The sequence below is a fragment of the Neofelis nebulosa genome, chromosome 15 (assembly GCF_028018385.1).
Source record: "Neofelis nebulosa isolate mNeoNeb1 chromosome 15, mNeoNeb1.pri, whole genome shotgun sequence".
Taxonomy (NCBI): Eukaryota; Metazoa; Chordata; class Mammalia; order Carnivora; family Felidae; genus Neofelis; species Neofelis nebulosa.
Window position 1 is genome coordinate 27892283 of NC_080796.1, and position 21653 is coordinate 27913935.

Sequence of the window (21653 nt, forward strand, 5' to 3'; positions counted from 1 at the left end):
CCTAAGCCAGAAGCAATTGCCCATAAGCTACACTGGCCATTGTCAAGCCTTTTGTAAATAAAAATAACTACAGTATGCCATTATGTTCTTAAAGTTTCCCAAGTAACATTGGTACAAAGATATCCTACTAATTTAGAAAACTCTTTCACAATAAAAAGGGACTATTAAAGAATTAGGAGGAAAATTAACCCCAGGGACATGGGTATCTATCTACATTCCTAGCAATGGAAGATAGATATAGGCCACCTCATTACAGCTAAATGCCGTATAGGCTGCAGTTTAGAAAACATTCTTGGATGAAATCTTGCCATTTTCGACTACATGGATGGAACTAGAGGGTATCATGCTTAGCGAAATTAGAGAAAGACAAATATCATGATTTCACGCATATGGAGAGTTTAAGATACAAACCAGATGAACATAAGGGAAGGGAAGCAAAAATAAAAACAGAGAGGGGGACAAAACATAAGAGACTCTTAAATATAGAGAACAAACTGAGGGTTGCTGAGGGATTGTGGGTGGGGGATGGGCTAAATGGGTGAGGGGCTTATGGGAGGACACTTGTTGGGATGAGCACTGGGCCCTATACATAGGGGATGAATCACTGGAATCTACTCTTGAAATCATTATACTGTTATATGCTAACTTGGATGTAAATTAAAAAATAAATTAAAAAAACATTCTTGGAATGGATGATAGGACATACAAAAATCAAGGTAAACATTTAGGAACTCATAAATAAATTACTGTGCCTACTCTTTTGCCATATATTAACCCAATATGGCCCATTAAAAAGCCAGACATATCATACAGATTTATAGTAGATTATAGGAATTTAAACAAACACTCTTCCCAAATCGAGGGAGCACTCTCATATATAGATGCTATCATAAATATCACCACTGGATCTGGAACTGATTACCTGGTGATAGATTTATCTGACATGTTCTTTGCTATTCTAATTGGTGAGGAAAGCCAACCCATGACTGCAGTCACATGGGAAGGCAGACAATACCAGTTTACTAGGGTATCACAGGATACCTTAACAGCTCAGTAAGAGCCCACAACCATCTAACACAAGACATTCAGGCCTTTGATGAAAACACAACACCTACAAACCAGCATTATGCATATTAATGATATCCTTATATGTGATAATTTGAAAGAACAGAAAGGGTAAAAAATAGAGTTAATTTAATTCCATCCATATGAATCCAAGTAATGACCAAGGATCCCAAGCTACAGTAAAATTTCTAGGCATGAGTAGGTCTCCTGAAGGCAGAAAAATATCAGACCCAGTCATAAAGAACATAGATTGCATACCAGCCAATTGAAAAGCTCAGCTGGGTACTCCATGAGGCCCTACAAAATACAGAGCCACTGACAAAAAATAAATGAATTATACTTCACACAACAGCCTATTCTGGAATGGGTAAAGCAGACTCTGGACAGAGGGAAACTATTCCTGACCATAAACTCTTATCATGGAAATGGCATATTTCTAGGCAGGACAAATGGATGGAGGACCAACCCTCTGCATAAGCTAAGCTAATCTCAGCAAAGCCAGTAATGGTGCCAGATGTTCAAAGGGTGAGCCCATCTGAGCTCAGGTGATTGGGCAATCAGGAGCACTCTTGCCTATGGCTCAACAATACACGGGCTATAGATGGATCACCTCCATGACACCATCTGAATTATGCTGTCTGTTCATGGCCTTGAGGACTAATGATGGTCTTCTAACCCCAACAGAATCAGGTTCAGAAGAATCAGCACAATATGCTCAACAAATAGTCATAAAATAGGTGATTGAATAGTCTGTTAATGAGAATCAGAATGAAGTATAACTTTTCTCAGACTAAATGGGCAGTAGCTAATGGAGTAGCTCTTTGGTCAGGAACATGTTGAGGAAATCATGCAAATGAGAAATAAGAACATATGGGGTAAGGGCACATGGCAGAATATAGCACTAGCTGACATCTCCATATTCATGACATATATCAAAAGGACAATGCTGAAGGAACCAAATAACCAGGTAGACAAACTCACTAGGAAAACTAAAAAGGCAAAGATTTCTAAAATTTAACTCTAAAAACCTGAATGATTTAGGGACTTTTGGGGAGGATGGTGGAGTAGGAGGACCCCAGGCTCACCTCATCCCATGGATACAACTAGAAAACACTCACATCAGTGTAAATAACCCAGAAGATAACCCAAAGACTGACCGAATAATCTCCACAACTAAGTGTAGAGAAGAGGCCACATCAAAGAGTGTAAGAAGGGCAAAGACACAGGAACTAAATAGACTCACTGGACTTGCTGTGGGAAGGAGGGACACTGTGGGCATGGAGAAGGGAGAGAAACAGATCCGCACACTGGGAAGCCTGCATAGGGAAGATGATTCCCTATAGCATTTGGCTTTGAAAACTAGAGGGGCTGAATTTTGTGAGTTCTTACAACCAATGGAATGTAAAACCTGGAATTAAAAAAAAAATTAGTGGGCGAGGCTCTAGGAGAGTTGGGAGAATAAAAGGAAACCTTCCATGCCATTAAAGGGACAGTACAACAAACAGGCCACAAAGATACAACATAGAAGCAGAGTTTGAAAAATTCTTGGAGCATAAGGGAGGGAGAATTGTTTACTAACCTCAAAGTGTGTCCCAGAGATACAGAAATTTCAGGGGAAGTCCCCCAGGAACAAAGGAACTGGCAGATGCCATTTCCTCCCTCACCCCCAGTATAAACACAAAACCATTTGGGGCATCCACTACCTAACTTACTAGCACTGCCAGCCTGCCGCCCCACTCCCTTGTGCTGTGCTTTGGCAGATCTTTCCTCTCTAATATGCTCTTGGCCAGAAACCATACAGGGCAGTGCCACAGGTCTGGCAGTGTGCAAACAGCCCCAATAGTGGCCAGCACCACTCCAAAGTGACTCTTTTTCCTTTTCCCCTCCCCACCCACTCTAAGTGATTCTTGCCCTAGAAAAATGGAAATATAATCACACATACTAGCCAGACAGGCCACAGAAGTGGGCTGGAGGCCCTACCCACCAACAAAAGCTTCTCAGGGGACAACACAAGGAAAGTGCCCTGCAGTTTTGTACTACTCCATCTCTGGCAAATACCTGGTCTAACTCAACTCAAGCCCAAGGTATCCCCAGACTGACCCACAAACACCACAAGGATCAAACACTGTCTGCAACAGGCAAAAAGAACCACTGCAGATGACTGAAGGAAAAAGCAGCTCAGCCACAATAGTAGAGGGTATGTATCACACATAGGAGACAACCCTGAAGCATCAAGTTCTGGTGAATAGAGGACACTGCACAAGGGCACTACAGAACCTCTTCTTTATAAGGTCATTACTTTCAAGTGCAAGAGACAAACCTCTCTTTCCTAACACACAGAAAGAGACACAGAGTTAGATAAAATGAGGAGACAGAGGACTATGTCCCAAATGAAAGATCAGAACAAAATCACAGCACGGGATAATAATAAGTAATATGCCTGATAATTTACAGTAATGATCATAAAGATACTGACTGGGCTTCAGAAAAGAGTGTAGGAAAACAGTGAGACCCTTAACAATGAGATAAAAAATAACCAATTAGAGATAAAGAACACAATAAATAAAATTAAAAATACACTAGATTGAATAAATAGATGAGACAAAGCAGAAGAATGAATGAGCAACCTGGAGGATACAATAATAGAAAGTAATCAAGTTGAGCAAGACAGAAAAAAATTATGTAAAATGAGAATAGACTAGGGAACACATCGTCATTATCAAGTGTAATAACATTTGCATTATAGGGATCCCAGAAGAAGTAGAGAGAAAGGGGGGCAGAAAATTTATTTGAAGAAATAATAGCTGAAAACTTCTCTAATCTAGGGAAGGAAACAGAAATCCAGATCAAGAAGTTACAGAGATCTCCCAACCAAATCAACCCAAGGAGGTCTACGCCAATATACATAGTAGTTAAGATGTCAAAAGAAGTAGTGATAGAGAATTTTAAAGGCAACAAGAATAAAAAAAGCAGTTATATACAAAGGAAACCCTATAAGGCTATCAGCTGATTTTTCAGCAGAAACTTTGCAGGGCAGAAGTGAGTAGCATGATATATTCCAAGTGCTGAAAAGAGGGGCACCTGGGTGGCTTAGTCAGTTGAGCTTCCAACTTCGGCTCAGGTCACTATCTCACAGTTCGTGGGTTCAAGCCCCACTTTGGGCTCTGTGCTGACAGCTCAGAGCTTGGAGCCTGCTTTGGATTCTTTGTCTCCCCCTCTGTCTGCCCCTCTCTGGCTTACACTCTTTGTTTTTGAGAGGGAGAGAAAGACAAACATTAAAAAAAAGAAACAAAGTGCTGAAGAGAAAAATAATCTGCAGCCAAGAAGACTCTACCCAGCAAGGCTATCATTCAGAATAAAAGGATAAAGAGTCTCCCAGACAAACAAAAGTTAAAGGAATTCATGACCACTAAGCCAGACCTACAAGAAATGTTAAAGGGGACTCTTAGACTGGAAAGGAAAGACCATAAGCACAAATAAGCAAAATGGGAAGCATAAACGCAGTAAAAATAAGTACATCTGTAAAAATCAGTCAAGGGAATAAAAAAAAAAGGAATATACTGTATGATGCCATATTCCTAAAGCATGGGGAGGAGTAAAGAATGGGTTCAAACTTAAGCAAACATCGACTTAATATAAACACAAAGGATGTTATATACAAACTGCTAACCACACATCAAAAACCCGTAATAGATATGCAAAAAATAAAGAGAAAGGAATCCAAGTATATCAGTAAAGAAAGCCAGCTAATCGTAAGATATGAGAGCAGAGAAAAAAATGGAGAAAAACTACAAAAACCACCATAACAAAAGTAACAAAAAGGCAATAAATATAATCCTATCAGTTGTTTATTTGAATGTGAATGGACTGAACACTCTAAGCAAAATATGTATAGTGATGGAATGGATTAAAAAAACAAAACAAAAATAAGACCTATCTATATGCTGCCTACAAGAGACTCATTTCAGTCCTGAAGACACATGTAGATTAAAAGTGAGGGGATAGAGAATATTAACCAAGCAAATATATTTTAAAAGAAATCTGGGGTAGCAATACTTATATCAGATCAAATGGACTTTAAAACAGATCTCCTTGGTGGTGGAGGCCGAAAGGACAATGGAATCCCTTCCGGATCTCCCTGAGCGTCTTAAGATGACCCTGGACTTACTGTGTGGACAGAAAGAGCAGGCCCAGCTTATTATATCATTCTGATTGTCAATGGACACCATTTGAGGGCCCATCAGGCTCTTTTGGCTGCTTGAATTATACATTTTAGAAGTTACTGTGAGGTTAAGAGATGTGTGAGGAAGTACTTTGAAAATAGAAAATTCCAGAAATACAGGAGTGCTGGCAGGAAGATGGCAGCATAGGAGGACGCTGGGTTCACCTCGTCCTGCTGACCACTTAGGTTCCACCCACATCTGCCTAAATAACCCAGAAAACTGCCGGAAGACTAGCAGAACGGACTCTCCAGAGCCAAGGGTAGACGAGAGGCCCACGGAAGAGGGTCTGCCTCCCTCCTGGTGCTGCAGGGCCCCTCCTGAAGCAGACCACCAAAGGCAAAGTGAGCTGAGTCTGCCCCTCCCGCCCCTGTGCACCTTGCGAATCCACCCCGGCTAATATGCCAGATCCCATCGAAGCAGCACCACAAGCCTGGCAGTGTGCAAGTAGCCCAGACAGGGGACACACCACTCCACAGTGAGTCCCGCCCCTGGGAGAGGGGAAGATAAGGTACACGCCAGTCTGATTGCGGCCCCAGCGGTGGGCTGGGGGCAGACATCAGGTCTGACTGCGGCCCTGCCCACCAATGCAAGTTACTCAAGACAGACAGTTTGGAGCCACCCCAGGGACTACCCAAAATGACAAAACAGAAGAATATTCCTCAAAAGAAACTCCAGGAATTAGTGACAGCTAACGAACTGATCAAAAATGATTTAAGCAATGTAACAGAAAATGAATTTAAAATAATAGTCATAAAATTAATCGCTGGGCTTGAAAAAAGTATAGAGGACAGCAGATAATATTACTACAGAGATCAAGGGACTAAGAAACAGTTAGGAGGAGCTAAAAAATGCTATAAATGAGCTGCAAAATACAATGGAGGCGACCACAGCTCGGATTGAAGAGGCAGAGGAGAGAATACGTGAATTAGAAGATAAAATTGTGGAAAAAGAGGAAGCTGATAAAGAGAGATAAAAAAATCCAGGAGTATGAGGGGAGAATTAGAGAACTAAGGGACACAATTAAACACAATAACATGCACATAATTGGGATTCCAGAGGAGGAAGAGAGGCAAAGGTGCTGAAGGTGTACTTGAAGAAATCATAGCTGAGAACTTCCCTGATCTGGGGAAGGAAAAAGGCATTGAAATCTAAGAGGCACAGAGAACTCCCTTCAGACGTAACTTGAATCGATCTTCTGCACGACATATCATAGTCAAACTGGAAAAATAGGATAAAGGATAAAGAGAAAATTCTGAAAGCAGCTAGGGATAAACATGCTCTAACATATAAAGGGAGACTGATAAGACTAGTGATGGATTTATCTACTGAAACTTGGCAGGCCAGAAAGGAATGGCAGGAAATCTTCAATGTGCTGAACAGAAAAAAAAAATATGCAGCTGAGAATCCTCTATCCAGCAAGTCTGTCATTTAGAATAGGAGAGATAAAGGTCTTCCCAAACAAAAACTGAAGGAATTTGTCACCACTAAACCAGCAGAGATCCTAAGGGGGATTCTGTGAGACAAGGTACCAGAGGCATCACTACAAGCATGAAACCTACAGACATCACAATGACTCTAAACCCATATCTGTCTATAATAACACTGAATGTAAATGGACTAAATGCGCCAACCAAAAGGCATAGGGTATCAGAATGGATAAAAAAAACAAGACCCATCTGTTTGCTGTCTATAAGAGACTTCAGATTGAAAGTGAGGGGATGGAGAACTATCTATCATGCTACTGGAAGTCAAAAGAAAGCTGGAGTAGCCATACTTATATCAGACAAACTAGACTTTAAATTACAGGCTGTAACAAGAGATGAAGAAGGGCATTATATAATGATTACAGGGACTATCCATCAGGAAGAGCTAACAATTATAAATGTCTATGCGCCGAATATGGGAGCCCCCAAATATACAAAACAATTACTCACAAACATAAGCAACCTTATTGATAAGAATGTGGTAATTGTAAGGGACTTTAATACTCCACTTACAACAATGGATAGATAGATCATCTAGACACAGGATCAATAAAGAACCAAGGGCCCTGAATGATACATTGGATCAGATGGACTTGACAGATATATTTAGAACTCTGCATCCCAAAGCAACAGACTATACTTTCTTCTCGAGTGCACATGGAACATTCTCCAAGATAGATCACATACTGGGTCACAAAACAGCCCTTCATAAGTTTACAAGAATTGAAATTATACCATGCATACTTTCAGACCACAATGCTATGAAGCTTGAAATCAACCACAGGAAAAAGTCTGGAAAACCTCCAAAAGCATGGAGGTTAAAGAACACCCTACTAAAGAATGAATGGGTCAACCAGGCAATTAGTGAAGAAATTAATATATGGAAATACAACAATCCAAACGCTTTGGGATGCAGTGAAGGCAGTCCTGAGAGCAAAATACATTGCAATCCAGGCCTATCTCAAGAAATAAGAAAAATCCCCAATACAAAATCTAACAGCACACCTAAAGGAAATAGAAGCAGAACAGCAAAGACACCCTAAATCCAGCAGAAGAAGAGAAATAATAAAGATCAGAGCAGAAATAAACAATATAGAATCTAAAAAAACTGTAGAGCAGATCAATGAAACCAAGAGTTGGTTTTTTGAAAAAATAAACAAAATTAATAAACCTCTAGCCAGGCTTCTCAAAAAGAAAAGGGAGATGACCCAAATAGATAAACTCATGAATGAAAATGGAATTATTACAACCAATCCCTCAGAAATACAAGCAATTATCAGGGAATACTATGAAAAATTATATGCCAACAAACTGGATAACCTGGAAGAAATGGACAAATTCCTAAACACCCACACACTCCCAAAACTCAAACAGGAAGAAATAGAAAGCTTGAACAGATCCATAACCAGCAAAGAAATTGAATCAGTTATCAAAAATCTCCCAACAAATAAGAGTCCAGGACCAGATGGCTTCCCAGGGGAATTCTACCAGACATTTAAAGCAGAAATAATACCTATCCTTTTCAAGCTATTCCAAAAAATAGAAAGGGAAGGAAAACTTCCAGACTCATTCTATGAAGCCAGCATTATTTTGATTTCTAAACCAGACAGAGACCCAGTAAAAAAAAGAGAACTACAGGCCAATATCTCTGATGAATATGGATGCAAAAATTCTCAATAAGATACTAGCAAATCGAATTCAACAACATATAAAAAGAATTCTTCACCATGATCAAGTGGGATTCATTCCTGGGATGCAGGGCTGGTTCAACGTTCGCAAATCAATCAATGTGATACATCACATTAATAAAAGATAAGAACCATATGATCCTGTCAATTGATGCAGAAAAAGCATTTGACAAAATTCAGCATCCTTTCTTAATAAAACCCTCGAGAAAGTTGGGATGGAAGGAACATACTTAAACACCATAAAAACCATTTATAAAAAGCCCACAGCTAATATCATCCTCAATGGGGAAAAACTGAGAGCTTTCTCCCTGAGATCAGGAACTCGACAGGGATGTCCACTCTCACTGCTGTTGTTTAACATAGTGTTGGAAGTCCTAGCATCAGCAATCAGACAATAAAAGGAAATCAAAGGCATCAAAATTGGCAAAGATGAAGTCAAGCTTTCACTTTTTGCAGATGACATGATATTATACATGGAAAACATGACAGACTCCACCAAAAGTCTGCTAGAACTGATACATGAATTCAGCAAAGTCGCAGGATACAAAAATCAATGTACAGAAATCAGTTGCATTCTTATACACTAATAATGAAGCAACAGAAAGACAAATAAAGAAACTGATCCCATTCACAACTGCACCAAGAAGCATAAAATACCTAGGAATAAACCTAACCAAAGATGTAAAAGATCTGTATGCTGAAAACTATAGAAAGCTTATGAAGGACATTGAAGAAGATATAAAGAAATGGAAAAACATTCTGTGCTCATGGATTTGAAGAATAAATATCGTTACAATGTCAATACTACCCAAAGGTATCTACACATTCAGTGCAATCCCAATCAAAATCGCACCAGCATTCTTCTCGAAGCTAGAACAAGCAATCCTAAAATTTGTATGGAACCATAAAAGACCCTGAATAGCCAAAGTAATTTTGAAGAAGAAGACCAAAGCACGAGGCATCACAATCCCACACTTTAGCCTCTACTACAAAGCTGTAATCAAGACAGCATGGTATTGGCACAAAAACAAACACATAGACCAATGGAATAGAATAGAAACCCCAGAACTAAACCCACAAAAGTATGGCCAACTAATCTTTGACAAAGCAGGAAAGAATATCCAATGGAAAAAAGACAGTCTCTTTAACAAATGATGCTGGGAGAACTGGACAACAACATGCAGAAGGATGAAACTAGACCACTTTCTTACACCATTCACAACAACAAACTCAAAATGGATAAAGGACCTGAATGTGAGATCGGAAACCATCAAAACCCTAGAGGAGAAAGCAGGAAAAAACCTCTCTGACCTCAGCCACAGCAATTTCTTACTTGACACATCCCCAAGGGCAAGGGAATTAAAAGCAAAAATGAACTACTGGGACCACATGAAGATAAAAAGCTTCTGCACAACAAAGGAAACAATCAACAAAACTAAAAGGCAACTGAGGGAATGGGAAAAGATATTTGCAAATGACATATCGGACAAAGGGTTAGTATCCAAAATCTATAAAGAGCTCACCAAACTCCACACCCAAAAAGCAAATAATCCAGTGAAGAAATGGGAAGAAAATATGAACAGACACTTCTCTAAAGAAGACATCAGGATGGCCAACAGGCACATGAAAAGATGCTCAACGTCGCTCCTCATCAGGGAAATACAAATCAAAACCACATGGGGATATTACCTCACGCCAGTCAGAGTGGCTAAAATGAACCAATCAGGAGACTATAGATCCTGGAGAGGATGTGGAGAATGGGAACCCTCTTGCACTGTTGGTGGGAATGCAAACTGGTGCAGCCACTCTGGCAAACAGTGTGGAGGTTCCTCAAAAAATTAAAAATAGACCTACCCTATGACCCAGCAATAGCACTGCTAGGAATTTACCCAACGGATACAGGAGTGCTGATGCATAGGGGCACTTGTACCCCAATGTTTATAGCAGCACTCTCAACAATAGCCAAATTATGGAAAGAGCCTAAATGTCCATCAACTGACGAATGGATAAAGAAATTGTGGTTTATATACACAATGGAGTATTACGTGGCAATGAGAAAGAATGAAATATGGCCCTTAGTAGCAACATGAATGGAACTGGAGAGTGTGATGCTAAGTGAAATAAGCCATACAGAGAAAGACAGATACCATATGTTTTCACTCTTATGTGGATCCTGAGAAACTTAACAGAAATCTATGGGGGAGGGGAAGAAAAAAAAAGACGTTAGAGAGGGAGAGAGCCAAAGCATAAGAGACTCTTAAAAACTGAGAACAAACTGAGGGTTGATGGGGGGTGGGAGGGGTGGGGAGGGTGGGTGATAGTTATTGAGGAGGGCACCTTTTGGGATGAGCACTGGGTGTTGTATGGAAACCAATTTGACAATAAATTTCATATTAAAAAAAAACCCAAAAGACCCCCCAAAAAACAAATGGACTTTAAAACAAAGATTAACAAGAGACAAAGGACATTATATAGTAATAAATGGGATAATCCAACAGGAAGATGAAACACTTGTTAATATTTACACACCCAACATGATAGTACCCAAATATTTAAAGCAGTTAATAACAAACACAATGGAAGTACTTGAAAGTAATACAATAATAGTAAGGGACTTTAAGACCCCACTTACATCAATGGCTAGATTATTCATACAGAAAATCAAGAAGGAAACAGTGGTTTGAATGACACATTGGACCAGATGGATTTAACAGATATATTCAGAACATTTCATCCTAAAGCAGAAGAATACACTTTCAAGTGCACATAGGACATTCTCCAGAATAGATCACATATTAGCCTACAAGTTAAATCTCAACAAATTCAAAAAGATCAGTCATTCCATGTATCTTTACGACCACAGCATTATGAAACTAGAAATCAGCCATAAGAAGATTTTGGAAAGAGCACAAATACATGAGGTTAAAAAAAGGCTACTAAACAAAGAATGGGTCAACCAAGAAATCAAAGGGGAAATAAAAAAAATACATGGAGACAAATGAAAATGAAAATGAAAACACAATGGTCCAAAATCTTTGGGTTGCAGCAAAAGTTGTTCCAAGAGGGAAGTTTGTAACAATACAGGCCTACCTCAAGAAGGAAGACAAATCTCAAACAACCTAGCCTTACACCTAAAGAATTTAGAAAAAGAACGAACAAAATCCAAAACCAATAGAGGGAAGGAAATAAAGATTAGAAAGAAACAAAAAAGAAACTAAAACAACAACAACAACAACAACAACAACAACAACAAAACCCCACAATAGAACAGATCAATGAAACCAGGAGTTTGTTCTTTGAAAATATATATAGAAAAAAATTGATAAACCTTAAGCCAGACTCATCAAAGAGAGAACTAAAATAAACAAAATCACAAATGAAAGAGAAATGACTGACACCACAGAAATACAAAAGATTCAAGAGAATATTTTGAAAAATTATATGCCCACAAACCAGACAACCTAGAAAAAAAATGGAAAAATTCCTAGAAACAGATAACCTTCCAAAATTGAACCAAGAAGAAGTAGAAAATTTGAACAGACCTATTACTAGCAATGAAATTGAATCAATAATCAAAAAACTCCCCCAAAATAAAAGTCCAGGTGGCTTCATAGGTGAATTCTATCAAACATTTAAAGAAGATACCTGTTATTCCCAAATTATTCCAAAAAATAGAAAACTTCCAAATTCATTGTATGAGGACTGCATTAACCTGATACCAAAACTAGATAAAGACGCTACAAAAACAAAACAAAACAAAACAAAACAAAACAAAAAAACCCAAAAAAAACTACAGGCCAATATCTCTGATAAACACAGATGCAAAAATCCTCAACAAAATATTAGCAAACTGAATCCAACAATATGTTAAAAAAAATCATTCACCATAATCAAGTGGAATTTATTCCTAGGATGCAAGGGTGGTTTAATATTCAGAAAATCAATCACTGTGATGCAATCATATCAATAAGAGAATGGATAAAAACCATATAATTACTTCAATAGATGGGAAGAAAAGGAATTTGCCAAAATACAACATTCATTCATGATAAAAACCCTTAATAAAGTGGGTTTAGAGGGAAACATACCTCAACATAATAAAAACCATATAAGAAAAAAACCCCACAGCTAACATTATACTCAATGGTGAAAACTGAGAGCTTTCCCCTTAATATCAGGAACAAGAAAAGCATGTCCACTCTCATTACTTTTATTCAACATAGTAGTAAAAGTCCCAGCCACAGCAATCAGATAAGAAAAAGGAATAAAAGGTCTCCAAATTGGTAAGTAAGAAGTTAAACTTTCACTATTTTCAGATGACAGGATACTATATATAGAAAGCCTGAAAGAATCCACCAAAAAAACCTACTAGAACGATAAATGAATTCAGTAAAGTCGCAGGATACAAAAATCAATGTACAGAAATCCACCGCATCTCTATACACTAATAATGAAGCAACAGCAAGAGAAACTAATAAAATAATCCCATTTATAATTGCACCAAAAATAATAAATAATAAAATACCTAGAAATAAACTTAACCAAGGAAGTAAAAGACCTGTACTCTGCAAACTGTAACACACTGATGAAAGGAAATAAAGACACAAACAAATGGAAAAATACTCCATGCTCATTGATTGGAAGAACAAATATTATTAAAATGTCTATGCTACCCAAAGCAATCTACATATTTAATGCAATCCCTATCAAAATGCCAATAGCATTTTCTACACAACTAGAATAATGCTAAATTTGTGTGAAACCAAAAAAAAAGAAAAACCCAAGTAGCCAAAACAATCTTGAAAAACAAAACAAAGCTGTAGGTATCACAATTCTAGATTTTAAGATATACTACAAATCTGTAAAAATCAAAACAGTATGGTACTGGTACAAAAATAGACACATACATCAGTGGAATAGGTTAGAAAGCCCAGAAACAAACCCATAATTATATAGTCAATTAATATTCAGCAAAAGAGGCAAGAATATACAGTGGGAAAAGGACAGTCTCTTCAACAAATGGTGTTGGGAAAACTGTACAGCTACAATCAAAAGAATAAAATCAGACCAGTTTCTCACACCATACACAAAAAGAAACTCAACATAGATTAAAGACCTAAATATGAGACCTGAAACCATAAAAATCCTAGAAGAGAGCACAGGTTGTAATTTCTCTGACAGCAGCTATAGCAATATTTTTCTAGATCTGTCTCCTGAGGTAAGGGAAATTAAAGCAAAAAAAAAAAAAAACTATTAGGACTATATCAAAATAAAACCTTCTGCACAGTGAAGGAAACTATCAACAGAAGTAAAGACAACCTACTGATTGGGATAAGATATTTGCAAATGACACATCCAATAACAGGTTAGTATCCAAATAAATGAAGAACTTATATGACTCAACACCTAAAAAACAAGAAATCCAATTAAAAGTGGGTGGAAGATATGAACAAACTTTTCTCCAAAGTGGATATACAGATGGCCAACAGACACATGAAGAGATGTTCATCATTCATCATCATGGAAACGAAAATCAAAACTGAAATAACACCTCAGAACTGTCAGAATGGCTAAAAAAAAAAAAAAAAACATAACAAATCTCAAGAAACAAGTGTTGGCAAGGATGTGAAGAAAAAGGAATGCTTGTGTACTCTTGGTGGAATGCACACTGCAATATGAATTCAATAGGAGTCTTTCCATCCTTTCCATAGATAGCTATGCTTTAGACATTGTGTTTTTTTAGTCCAAGCTTTGCTATCTAGATTGTTAGCAAGCAACCTAAGCTTTTGCTTGAGCAAGCCATTACACCTTTCAGTGGAGCCAGAGGCAGTTGGGTTGTAGGGTAAGTAGAAGTTCCACATCATGCCTTCTTCCTTAGCACATTTTTTAAAATGTTTATTTATTTTTGAGAAAGAGAGAGTGACAGATTGTGAGATGGAGAGGGGCAAAGAGAGGTGGAGACACAGAATCCGAAGCAGGTTCCAGGCTCTGAGCTGTCAGCACGGAACCCAATGCAGGGCTCAAACTCATGAGCTGTGAGATCATGACCTGAGCCAAAGTCTGATGCTCAACCAACTAAGCCACCCAGGCACGCCAGTAAGAAACGATTTTAAAGATGTTTCTCTAACTGTAGGTTGTCAATGTTGCAGTTAAGATTTGGTTGGTGCGGGGAATACTCTTAGAACACCTATAATCTCAGGGCAATGCCTGTCATCTGAGATAACACACAACCCAACCAGAAGTCAAGTAGATATCACACATCCTAATGGCTGTGATTCCTTGGGCAACTGTAAAGTGAATATTCACACTTAAAGGAGGAAGTATGACATGGGTTACCCCACTTTTGTGGTTCTGCAATATCAAAAGGGAGAGTGGAAGCCACAGAAAACCCCATTATAATAGAAGGAAAACCTGTTGCTAGGATGTGTTGTTGGAACAGAACCAAAATACCTTTATTCTACCAGACTGTGGATACACCTACAGTACGGGTATCAATGACTGTGGCCCTGACACCTCCTTAACCAGAAGGAAACTGGACCAGAATAGTATTCTCTCTCTTACTGTAACCTATTGGAGTCAAGGGAAAGGCAAGGAACACAACATGATGGGATGTGTAAAAGCGAATCTGACAATAGAAGAAAAAAAGATGTCGTTTGTGGTCAATGGAAGATAAAGGAACTATTAAAATAACCAGAGAAATATTTCCCATCGAACCTGCTAAAATCTAATAAATGTCATAAGTGTAAATGTAACAAAAGTAATCTAATAAATGCAAATTCTACATTAGAAAACTTAAGTAAAGGGGCACCTGGGTGGCTTAGTCAGTCAAGGGTCCGACTTCGGCTCGGGTCATGATCTCACGGTTTGTGGGTTTGAGAACTGCGTCTGGCTCTGCACTGACAGCCTGCTTGGGATTCTCTCCCTCTCTCTCTACTCCTCCCAACTTGCATGCGTGCACCTTCTCTCTCAAAATAAATAAATACACTTAAAAAAAAAAAGAAAACTTAAAGTAAACTTAAGTAAAGCCACACTTGGAAGATGAAAGAACCTGGCAGGAACTGAAAAGAGAACAGAAACACACATTCCCTAAAATGATGATAGCCTTGAATTCTAGTGTTATGGAAATTGAACATGTACTTGATAGTGTTATGCAAACTTGCACCACCTGAAGCTTTATAAAAGTGATCTTTATTTAGAAACATATTTGTCAATAAAGTTAAACAGGGTGGTTTAAGAAAGTTAAGTTTTGGTAATTTGGCAATAGGATATGGAACCATGCTAAAGTGTTGTTATGATATGGGAACATGGTTGCTTAAACTGGCTATTAAACTATGGTGTAAAAGGATGCACGTCAAATAAAAATACTCCCAAAAGATGAATGAGTGTTTGTGATTAAGACTGTAAGTGATGTAGAATCACGAGGTGTGATGATATTTTTGTGAACTTAGATTTATACTGGCTATTAGGTCCTTAGTATTAACCAATGTGGGAAGGGTTTGGAATCATAGGGTGGATATTGCGTGTTGGTTTAATATGATTTCAAATCCATTTGTTTATGACAAACATAAAAAAAAAAGTTGGTTAGAAAGTTGTTTTGATATAAGAATGAAGTAAGTGGTGTCAAGATGTTAGTTCATCTGTCCTCACCCATAAGAACTCGATAGCTCAGCTCATGAGGGGACTTGCTGGGGGCTTATTAATAAAAATGTATGAAAAAGGAACTATGGCAAGGGGCCACAAGACTGCAAATACAGAGCATTTATGAGGATGAGAAGAGAGTGCTCTGTCTGCACAAGGCTACGCTTTTCTGACGTAAAATAGCTCTCTGAGGACCGTGGGGCAATTAGCTCCTGCCTGGTAAAGACAACACTTCTACCTGTGGCGGCCAGAGCTGTGCAGTCACCCCTCAGGGATGATCATCTTGTCTCTCAACAAGCACTTAGCAATGTGCTCTAGGAACATGAGACTTGCACCTTTACACTTGGAGCTGGACTTGGAATTAGGCAGATGACACGTACTGCCAATAGCCTGTTCCTATGACTTAACCTTGCCTTCCATTGCCCTGTTCCCAGGTTCCTGGCTACCCTGACACTAGGCATGAGCAGCTAGAACCCACCAAGTGCTCTTGGCCAGCTGGGGCCATCCAAGCCTGTGGATCTAGGATCCATCTCCAACAACTGCATTGCCTCAATGATGGAGGAAGCCCACCTTCCAAAGATTACTCTGAGGGGACCATCAAAATGAGTGACAGTCTCCACAGGTACTTACTATTTTGGGTGATCTTGGGTTTCTGCAGCAATTGAGGTTCCCAGCTGTCTCTTTTTGGGGGACACCTGGGCCAGCCTGCCCAATCCAGCCATGGTCAAGCAGTTCAGATTTCTCTAGCTCTACCTTCAGTGGAAATATGGGCATTTGCATAGGTTAAGGCTTGGAATTAGGCGGATGCCAGGTACTTCCAATAGTCCCCCAAGTTTGTGTCCCAGCCTTTCCCACCATTGCCCTGTTCCAGGTCCCTGAAGAGCCTGACCTCCAATGCTGGGCATGAGAGTTAGAACCCTACCAACTGATCTTGGCCAACTGTGACCCTCCAAGCCTGTGGATCTAGGGTCCATCCCCAACCCTGCAGGACACTGTCCTGTTCCATGTCCCTGGTTACCTTGACCTGCACCTCCCATGTATGTGTTGTTTGTACCTTGTCAGCCAGAATTTGGTAGAGAGTGCTGACAGGTCTGTGGAACTTGGGCAATGCCCATTCTTCTGAAAATTCGTAAGGTGGAGAGCTTTCTCCTTGCAAATCTTTTTCAGGCAGCAGCTATAAATTGTTGACAAACTGTCTCCATTTGTACCGGTTGCCTGATGAGGTCCAGAACTTCTCCAACAATCAAGGTTCCCAGGTGTTTGTTACTAAAGGGTGCCCTGGCCATCCCACCTTGCTGCACCCTGGCAAGACAGTCCAATTAGTCTTGGTTTGCCATCAGGGGGAATAAGCCCATTTGTGTGGAATAAGACTTCAACTTAGGCATTTGCCAGGTAACCTCAATAGAGTGCTTCTGTGACTCTGTCTTTGATGCTCACTCTGTTTCAGTCCCCCAACCACCTTGTTCTGCATGGCCCGCACATGAGCAGTACATGTCACTCAGAAGCCACCCATGTGTAGACCCAGTGCTCCAAGCCTGTGGAACTCCAACCAGACACAAACCACCTCCACCACATAGCTTCCAGCATGGAGAGACCTCACCTTCGAAAAATGAATCTGAGCTGAAAGCTATAAATGGGTAATAGTCGCTCCCCATGTGGACTTGCTATCTGATAGGTCCAGGACTTCTCTAGGAAACATGGGCTCCCAGGAATTTCCCGATAGCAGATACCCTGTCTTGTTTTCTACTTCTTGGAAAAGCAGTTGTATACCCACACCACCTCCTTCAGGGGAAATATTCCATAGTGGGTCCATAGTCCTTCTGATTAGACTGATGTTTTACAAACTCAAGAGCCCACTCCTGTGCCCCACTCTCTCCTGACATTTGCCCTATTCTAGGTCCCTAACTACCCTCAGCTGCATGGTCCACACATCTACAGTATGCCCCCCTTCAGGTGCTCTTGGGCAGGCCTCCAAGCTATGGAGGTAGGGTCCACTCCCGTTCCCCAAATCTGCACTCCTTCAAGGATGGAGAAAACCCAATCCTCAAAATTGCTTTTAGGCATCCACTGAATGGGCAACAGTCCAGCCCCATGTGAAATGACTGCCTCATAAGGTCCCAAGATTCTGCTGCAATTAAGGCCCCTAGGTGTCTCTTAATGTTGGATGCCCCAGCCAGCCTGCCTGACCAAGTCTTCATAAGGCAGTCCAGAATCCTTCAGCATTATCTTCAGAGGGAATATGTACATTTGTGTAGCTTAGGGCTTGGAATTAAGCGGATGGCATGAACTCCCCAAAAACCCATTCCCATAACCAAGAGTCTTCCAACACTTGCTCTGTTTCAGGTCTCTACCTCAGCTGACCCACATGGCCATGCATACTCAGTACCCACCTAGTTTGCCAGCTTTGGGCAGCCATGGACCTCCAGGCCTGTGGAGAAACACCTGCATAGATAGCAGGCTCAAAGCATCTTCAGATGGAGAGCAGGCAGTGACAATCTGACAGAGTTTCCTGGTTTGTAGTGTGAATGTCTCTGGTGATCTTTTGGAGTGGCCCATAGAGCAGCAGGCATGAAAATTATATATGGGCTGCTGTGGTGATTTTCTTGAAGTTTATATAAAGTCATTCATATTCGGTTTGCAGAGCTTCAGGAAAAAGGGAAGTTTTGGTTCTCAATGATTCCAAGTCAAAAGGATGGGAGAAAATTAGAAATGTTATTTTGGAGAGTTGTAGCCATGCTATGGAGGAAACTAGAATCTGGGATCTAGTCCAGTTTACAGGTAGGAAACAAAACCTCAAAGACAAAAGAACCATGATCTAATACCTACAAAGCTGTGTTACTGAGACATAATTTTTCTCTCTGAAGTCACCCTATTTTCAAAATTAGCCAGATAAAGTCTTATTTATAAAATAAGTTTAGTTTTAGTAAACTTGATCTGATTATTTGCAGCAAGAACAGCATTTGGTCATAAACACTTCTTAAAATTTTTGCTGGAACTTTTCATAGAGAAATGTCAACAGTCTCTCAAGACTAAGAAACACAGCTGTCAGTCTTTATCTGCAATACCTAAAGATTCGTGTTACTCCCTCTTTTCATGGTCCTCAAAATATCCTTGGGTTCTTGCCCCTGCCAGGAAATGGCCTTTACTTACCTGGTAAGGCTTCTGGGAACCCTGTAAAGCAGGGTGTCAGGCTGTTTTCCCAGGGGCTTTATTTGGCTCCAAAAAAGCCAACCTTAGTTCCTTAAAGCTGTCTGGTCATATCTGAGTCCATGCATGTTTCTCTCAAATATGACATTCCTGTCAAAGCCTTGTTAATATAACCAGTGTATCTAATTGTATCCTGTTGCAAGAAAAGCAGATTCTTACTGAATGTATGCAATACATATATTGTCATGAAAATATAAGGATACTGTTTCTGAGTTGAATTCTGAGGGATCAGGTTGGGAGAAAAAGATAAATGTTTCAGTTCTGCTTACAAAGGTGTAATTTACCAAGCTACTGTATAGCAGTTTAAAAATTTTTTCCTTAAATCTGGAAAAATTTTTTTTTAAAACTTAGTAATGTTTCAAACAAAAAGTCATAAAAATCTTAATCATTCTCTTCAATTTATTTTGTCCCAAGTAATTCTTGTTTTGCTTCATCCTGTTTTTCCCATTAATTCTGGAAGTTTTTACCAACTTCAGTTTTGTGATATTTAAATTATGAGACACCTATATTTTTGTCTTTTTCATGAATCTCCTTGAAGATGAAACATTTCTTCAGGAACATCTTTGCAAAAGCATCCAAATAAAATATAACTGTCTGTAAATGATACAAGACTTAGTAATGGCCATGGTTAAGGATCTGATTCAAGTTCATTACAGTGCAATTGACCAGGAAATTTGGTTATTTCTGTCACACAAAAAGAAGATAATTAGATAATTAAAATTATAAGAAATAACGTATCAGGACATACCAGATTCTTAGGAGTTTGATATACTTTCTAGAACACTTATTTCAACAACATATATTTACACAAATATAATCAAAGAAGGTTTAGCATCACTTATTTGACAATGCTTCCCATGTGATTTAACATACCCAATAGACCTAATTAGTTTAATATCTCTTTTTTAAATGAGGAGAACAAATCCTTTTAATTGTTCCAGGGACCCTTTATAAAACCTCAAAGTTAGTTTGTTGTCAAAAGACTTCATTTTAGAATTTGATTTTGGAAAGTCTATTAAAAAATATCCAAATTTGAACACTTGATTAAATCTGATCACAGAACATTATGAAACATTATTTATTTAACCAAAACGACAATAAAAGATTTCAAAGGCAAGTGCAGAAGTTTACCTAATTGTGAGCAAAACTTAGATCTTTTAATATTAAGATGACTCAGTTTTCTTAAGTAATCAAAGACCTGATGGTAAGGATACCATGAAGCATGAGAAATTATTTTGTTAAAACATAGTCTTTGTTTTCTAGGCAGATAATTTAAAAAGGTAAAAAACAAAACAAAAAACCTGTTTACAATCCTTTATCAAGAGGAACCCAATAATTTAAGAAAACTGTTCTTTTAACAAAGAGTAAACCCAATTTTCACTTTGCACCAGTGTACTTTTGAATATTAAAACTCATTTACTTAAATTTATTCCAATCTTAGCCAGCCTGACCACTCATAAAATTCCTTTGCAAAGATTCCTTTTCTAGAAATCTTTTACAACTTCCTTTTTTACACCTAGATTTTGTCCCATGTTTTCCCTCTTTTCTAACCTCTAAGACAAAATTACTTTCTTTTCCCTCAAGAAAAATGTATTTCCCATACTTTCTTCTACTGAAAACATACATCCTACTTACATATGGAGAGTTTTCCTTATTTCTAGTGGCTTTAACCATAAATATTCTTTGGAATTTTTAGCCAGTAGAAACTTTAATGTCTAATGAAATCTAAGTAGTAAGCAATTGTGAACTATTTATTATACCAGCATTTTTTTTATTGGCAAATTTATGAAAACGTTTTATAATTTCTAGAAATGTTTATTCACAGTAAATCTTTTAAAGCAAAAAAACATGTTTACTAACAGACCCACATTTTAGCTTTAGTTTCTTTGTAATAGGGAAACCAAAAGTGGATAAACCTATATTCAATAATTAATGTTTCATTATTTTATCTTATTTAGAAATTCTGTAGATATTCAATAAATTTAACTTATCACTTAGCAAAACTTTAAAGTTTCATGTTATCAAAAATGATTTTGGAGCTATTCTTAGGCATGTATAGAATAAAATATAGTTGTTGCTAAAAAGATTATCTATAAACTCTTATTCCACTCACTTTATCTAAAACATTTGCTCCCAACAATTATGTCTTGATCACCCACAAAAACTTCACAACACATTAAACAAAATCAGTTAGCATTCTGCTACTTTTGCTGACAAATTTTGTAATAGGGATAACATGAAGTTATTTGCTTAGTAAACCTGGGTAGGATAAAAGTATTATATTTAATGCTGATAACTCCAAAGACATGTCTATTTTAATTAAACAAGTAAACTTAAATTAGCTTTAA

General features: G+C 38.5%; 1 long non-coding RNA gene across 2 annotated transcripts in view; it reads right to left on the reverse strand.

The window, feature by feature from the left end:
- LOC131495513 (uncharacterized) overlaps nt 1-21194 on the reverse strand; it is a 45298-nt gene extending 24104 nt beyond the window's left edge. For both annotated transcript variants that reach the window (XR_009253996.1, XR_009253995.1), the window contains exons 1-2: nt 18489-21194; nt 16729-16851 (exon numbers count right to left, since the gene is read on the reverse strand). This is a non-coding gene — a long non-coding RNA (uncharacterized LOC131495513). The remainder of the gene's footprint in view (nt 1-16728; nt 16852-18488) is intronic.
- Between the last annotated feature and the right edge of the window lie 459 nt (nt 21195-21653).